The sequence below is a fragment of the Gossypium arboreum genome, chromosome 1, assembly GCF_025698485.1.
Source record: "Gossypium arboreum isolate Shixiya-1 chromosome 1, ASM2569848v2, whole genome shotgun sequence".
Taxonomy (NCBI): Eukaryota; Viridiplantae; Streptophyta; class Magnoliopsida; order Malvales; family Malvaceae; genus Gossypium; species Gossypium arboreum.
In genome coordinates this window covers 97175549-97182800 of record NC_069070.1, presented here as the reverse complement: position 1 = coordinate 97182800, position 7252 = coordinate 97175549, and positions in this window count along the sequence as shown.

Genomic DNA, 7252 nt, shown 5'->3' with positions numbered 1-7252 from the left:
ATCGTCTTTATCTACTCTAAATTCTAAATCAGACTCTAAATCACACTGATCTCATTTAGTTAAAATCTCATTATCAATCTTCTGAGCTTCGATAATCTGTTGTAAGAAAAATGATCTTGTTTTCAATTCAACTAAAACTGAACCATCATCGGACAGAACCAAATGAGCATTCACTGTATGCAGAGGAAATAATGATTTTCGACTCAAAGCATCAGCAACAACATTTGCCTTGCCCGGATGATAATCTATCACAAGTTCATAGTCTTTTAGCAATTCTAACCATCTTCTCTGTCGCAGATTCAGATCTTTCTGAGCCATCAGATATTTCAAACTCTTATGATCAAAATATACATGACATTTCTCATCGAATAGGTAATGACGCCAAATCTTTAAAGCAAATACAACCATAGCTAACTCAAGATCATGTGTTAGATAGTTCTTTTTGTACGGCTTTAACTGTCTTGAAGCATAAGCAATGACTTTGCCTTCTTGCATCAAAGCACATCCCAGTCCGATCAATGAAGCATCACTGTAGATCATAAATTCTTTACCCGATTTAGGTTGTACCAATACCGAAGCTTCAACCAACAAAGCTTTTAACTGATTAAAGCTACTCTGACACTTTTCAGACCATTCAAACTTCACATCTTTTTGAAGCAGCTTTGTTAATGGAGTTGCAATCATAAAAAACCCTTTTACGAACCTTCTATAATAACCGGCAAGTCCCAGAAAACTACGGACTTCAGAGACATTCCTCGGAGGTTTCCAATCTAGAATAGCCGAAATCTTGTTCGGATCAACTCGAATACCAGATGCTAATACAATATGACCCAGAAAACCAACTTCTCACAGCCAGAATTCACATTTACTAAACTTTTCATATAATTGTTTATCTCATAGAATTTGTAGCACTAATCTCAGATGCTCAGCATGTTCGGATTCATCACGTGAATAAATCAATATGTCATCAATGAAAACAACAACAAATAGATCTAGATACAGTCTAAAAATTCTATTCATCAAATCCATAAAAATAGCAGGTGCGTTAGTCAATCCAAAAGGCATAACTAAAAATTCGTAGTGACTGTACCTCGTTCTGAAAGTAGTTTTCGAAATGTCTGAATCTTTCACTCGCAACTGATAATAGCCTGATCTCAAATCTATCTTCAAAAACACAGAAGCTCCTTTCAATTGATCAAACAAATTGTCAATTCTAGGCAGAGGATACATATTCTTAATAGTCACTTTGTTCAACTGACGATAATCGATACACATTCTCATCGTACCATCTTTCTTTTTCACAAATAGAACCGGAGCACCCCAAGTTGAGAAACTCGGTCTAGTAAACTCTCTATTAGTTAATTCTTGCAACTGAGACTTTAATTCTTTCAGTTCAGCCAGAGCCATTCTATATAGAGCTATCGAAATCAGAGTAGTTCTAGGTACTAATTCAATGTCGAATTCAACTTCTTGTATCAGAGGTAAACCCGGAAGTTCTTCAGAAAATACATCAGGGAACTTACAAACAACAGGCACAGATTCAACTTTCTTTTCTGACACTCTCGAGTCAATCACATAAGCAAAATAGGCTTCACAACCCTTTCTCACAATATTCAAAGCTTTCATCAAACATATCACAGTAGGCAATCCATTCAAATCACTAGCTTCAATTCTAACTATTTCATCATTTTTGCATCTCAAATCAATAGTTTTCCGTTTGCAGTTCACAACAGAATCATGCAAAGTTAACCAATCCATACCCAGAATTATATCAAATTCATCGAAAGGTAACAGCATCAGATCAGCCGAAAAATAAATGTCTTAAAACATTAACGGACAATTCTTACAAACTTTATCAACCAAAACACATCTGCCTAGGGGGTTCAAAACTATAATTACAAATTCAGTAGACTCTACAGGCAAAGTTGTACTGTTCACTAAATTCATGCATATATACGAATGTGTTGATCTAGGATCTATCAAAGCAATCACAGAAGTATCATAAAGAGTAAATGTACCCGTAATCACATCTGGCGACAAAGACTACTTACGACCTCGGATAGCATAAGCTCTGGCAGGTGCACGAGCCTCGGATCTAACATCTATATCTTTTGTCCCTTTTTGACTGCCACTTACATTTCTCGTATTTCTGAGAGGTCTACCATGAGAAGCATTGCCACTCGGTCTCGAATTTTGCACATTTTCTTGCTTGACAGATTCAGGGAAATCATGGATAAAATGGTCTAATGATCCACATCTGAAATAAGCCTGATCATACAGTCTACAATTACTGGGATGTCTTTTACCGCAATGCTTACACTCAGGGCGATCAGGTTTAGCATTTCCGACACTGGTAACGGATGTAGCTGGAGCTTTGAAGTTCGAATGTGATCTAACACGATTTCTATTCGAATGCCCCACATTAGTCTTTGAACGGCTATTATCATCTCTGAATTTCTTTGATGCAAACTGAAATGATTTACCCGATGATCTCTTTCGTACCTCTCTAGTTTCAAAATTAGCTTTTCTTTTCTCTTTCCCAAGATCTTCAGCTTTACATGCTCATTCAACAAGTACAACAAATTCTTTGATTTCCAGAATCCCAACTAACAGACGAATATCTTCGTTTAAGCCATCCTCGAATCTTTTACACATTAATGCTTCTGTAGATATACATTCACGAGCATACTGACTTAATCTTACAAATTCTTGTTCGTATTCTGTGACAGACATACGGCCTTGTTTAAGCTCAAGAAACTCTTTACATTTCTGATTGATGAATCTCTGACTGATATATTTCTTCTGAAATTTAGCTTGGAAGAAATCCCAAGTAACCCATTCACTCGGAACCACAAATGTCAAAGTCTTTCACCAATGGTACGTCATATCTCTCAGAAGGGAAACAACACATTTTATGCATTTTTCAAGATTTAATGATAATTCTTCAAACACTCTTATCATGTTCTCTAGCCAAAACTCAGCTTTTTTAGCATCATCGCTTGTTGTAGCTCGAAACTCTTCAGCCCATATTTTTTAATCTTATCGATTGGTGGTCTACTTAACTGAACCGGATTCACTAGTGGCATAACAGGAGCTTGTGGTGAATTAACCGGGGGTGGAGGTTGTTGAACAGCCAGATTGGTTCTAATATATTGGCTAAACCAATCGTTCATCATCTGATAGAAGGCTTGTCTAGACTCACCAACACGGCTAATCGTAGCCAGTCTAGAATTGGATGGCCCCGTCCCTTGCGTGGGAGCAGACACATTACTTTCGACATTGTCTGCTACGGCTTTTTCAGGATCCATTTGCTATATAAAAACACATTTCAATGTCAGGATTCATCACACTATCGCAATTCATAAATATGGCATGTATAGCTAGACTGATATACGATTAGTCTTACAACCGACTAAATCGTAGCTCTGATACCAATTAAAATGTAACACCCCTAACCCGTATCTGTTTTCGAACTAGGGTTAAAGGAATTATCGAACAAAATCAGAACATTAACATTCAATTCATGAGCATCGAAGCATTAAAGATCAATCATTAATGTAGAGTCCCTTATATAGGTCATCGAGACCTTAAACATGTATTAGAAAGGGGCCGGGACTAAACCGAACACATACAAAATTTCTCTAAAATTTAAACATTTTTCAAACAATTATAGGTCACACGCTCGTGTGAACAGGCCGTGTGCCTCACACGGCTTTAGACACGCCTGTATGTCTAGATCGTGTTAAAACAGGGCATACATACTAACTCATTCACACGGCCATAAGACACGCCTGTGTGCTTTGGCCGTGGTCGAATCTGAATTAGGCCACACAGCTAGCCACGCGCCCGTGTGCATGCTCAAGCCTGACTTATAATTGTAGGTACCCTAGAGGACACACGGCCGTGCAACATAGCCGTGTGTTGCACACGGCTAAGACACACACCCGTGTCCCAGCCCGTGTGGCCAAAAATAGGCCATTTGAACAGCCAATTTGCCACCCCAATTTGAGTCACCCTACAAGCAAGGAAACAAACATAATTGCACAACTATTTCAGCCAAAATTAATACCAATCCAAACAACATTTATGCCATAACATTATCAATCATTTTCATGTTGTTAAACTCAACTTAATTGTGCCAAAACATAAGACCAAATCATATCAAAACATATGGCTTCATAATCTCTAAACTCATGACCAAATCTCATACCAAAAAATTCCAAACTTACCATTTTTCTAAGCCATACATGAACACATCAGATAGAACATTTTGCATCACATTTCATATACCAAAATCAAAACATAAACACAACCATATCAAGCCATATCACCTGGCTAAATATAACATTACAAAACCTATCCAAAATACTTCTAGCCTATACATGCCATACTTTACTATATACATTTTCAAAAGGTACCAAAATGAGATTAAATAGTGTGGTGACGATCCTTAACGATCCCCGAGCTCACAGTAGCTTCGATATCTATAAAATAGTGCAAACACACACAAAGTAAGCTTTCAAAAGCTTAGTAAGCCATATACAAATAAACATATCATTCAAAGGAATTAAACATCATCAAATCATTTTTAGTTTGAAGACAAATTCTAACTCAAATTTCATATTCATACGCTTGCCTTTCTTTCTCAAATAAGCTATACAAAGCAAACATACTTGAGTCGGATATAACATTTCACATAGTTATTCATTATCTCGGAATGCTCATTTGAACTATTTGGAAACATAAGGATATGTGGATAAATCGGAAAGCATATACAATGCCAATGTCTCAGACGTGGTCTTACATGTAATTAAACATCGATGCCACTGTCCCAGACAAGGTCTTGCACGAAATCAGATATGATGCCGATGTCCCAAACATGGTCTTAATTGTAAAACAGAAGTCAATGCCAACATCCCAGACGTGGTCTTACATAATAACACATCTCGGAATCCTATGTCATGACATATTTATCCTAATTATTCCTAAGGTTCGTACAGGACTTTTAATACTTAAAAAATTTGTTGATACTTTCTCAGATGGCACATATTTAGCTCGGATGTTCATTCATCACAATTCAATATGAAATGAATAATAATAATTCAATTCAAACAAGCTTATTTGTATATCGACTTACCTCGTAGAGATTCAGGTAGATGGAATTGGTTATTCAACGACTTTCAACTTTCCCCGATCTAATTCTGTATTCTTTAGTTTTCGATCTAAATCAATTCAAATTTAACTTATTCAATCACACATTCACTCAAAACATTCACAAAAACACATTTAGGGCATTTTTCAAACTAGTTCTCACATTTTCACAATTTGACACTTTAGTTCCTATTTCACAAAATCATAAAATACACATAATTTTCTTGTACACAAGCTTAGCCAAATTTCTATAAGGTTCATATAACTTTATATAGTTCATTTATTTCACATTTTAGTCCCTCAATTTATAAATTTCACAATTTACCCCATTTTACTTAAAATCATCAAAAATCCAAAGATAAAACATATAAACCCAACAATAAACTTTCATATTTCTTCAATTAACAATAGAAAGCTCATGAATTTATCCATGGCACATTTCAAAATCATCATCAATGAAGCAACGATTACAAAAACATAGAAATTATAAAAAACGAATCAAAAACCATACCTTAATCACAACCACAAGTGCCGAAACCCTAAGAGCTTTTATTCTTTCTTTTTCTTTGATAATTTTGGCTATGAATGATAATGGATGAACAAATTTTAAGCTTTTGTTTTATTAATCACGTATTAATATACATTTTCCTAAAATGGCCTTATTAATGCCATTTAAAATCCATTAAGTAATGTCCATTTATGTCATTTAATTCATTCAATGGTCAAATAACCTTATAAGGACCTCACAATCATAAAGCCAAGTCAAATAGGCACTTTTAACAAGTAGCAAGCAACTTTTACATTTTACGCGATTAGGTCCTTTTATCAAATTGAGCACACAAACAATCGAATTTTCAGACGAAACTTTCACAGATGCTAATTCACACATCATAATCACAGAAAATAATATTTAACTATTTTTATAACTTAGATATATGGTCCCAAAACCACTATTCCAACTAGGGTCAAAACCGAACTATTACATTTCTTGATTAATTTCAAAGAATGACTAAATCGCATAAAGTGCAAATGATTTGTTTTACTAGATAAAAGTGTTAAATGGCTATGAAACATTAAATTAGTGGTCCTTAATGAGTAAATAGACTACAAATTTATTAGTGGCCGGACATGGAGCCTTATTTCATGGAATGGTCAAATGTTAGGTGACTTAATTGATAATAAAATATTAACCTAAAAGGCTAGCCATCATCTTGTTCATTTTCCTTTCTTTTCCACTGAAAATTTTAGCAAAGAGGGGGTTTTGAGAGCTCAAAATTTTAACAACTTCTATCCCTTGCAAGTAAGTGATTTTGATGGTCATTTTTTGTTGATTTTTGTGTTTTTGGAACCTTTATAGCTTAATCTAGCTAATGAGAAAATGGTTGATAGTCTAGAGATTTACCATGAGAGGATTTGTGATATTTTCTAAGTATTTATGGAAGAAAATGAATCTTGGTTGTTAAATAAACAACTTTTGTGAAAGGGGTTTCCATGAAAACACCTAAAAGGACCATTTTGTGAAATTTATAAAATAAGTTGTAAATGTGTGAAATAATTGAAAATTGTGTGTTGCAATAAGAGTAATAAAGGTTTGGCTAGGCTTGTTAAAAGAGGAAATTTGATTGAAATTGTTTTATAAGCCTAGGGGAAAAATCATAATTATGTGAAAGTTTAGGGGTAAAATGGTATTTTTTTTCCAGGTATGAATTATAGATTGTCTTGATTAATGTAGTGATTAAATAAGTGAATTTATCATTATAGATCAAGAAAAATATTGTCCGGACCTAGATCGGGGAAAAACCAAGCTAGTAGACTAATTCAATCTAGTCGCCCACTTTTTATATACTGAGGTAAGTTGTATGTAAATAATACAAATTTATTGTTATTATGTATTGAACAATTAATATGGCATAAAGTGTTTGATTATTGTTGTGAACATGCATGATGAAAACTGATGTAGTAAAAACTCCCGGTTGAACCTCAGGAATAGACTGGATATCCATGCCATGACAATTGGGTGATATGTGTGCTAGTGTAAGACCATGTTTGGGACATGGCATCGGCCACATTATGAGAGCCAGTGTAAGACATGTCTAGGACA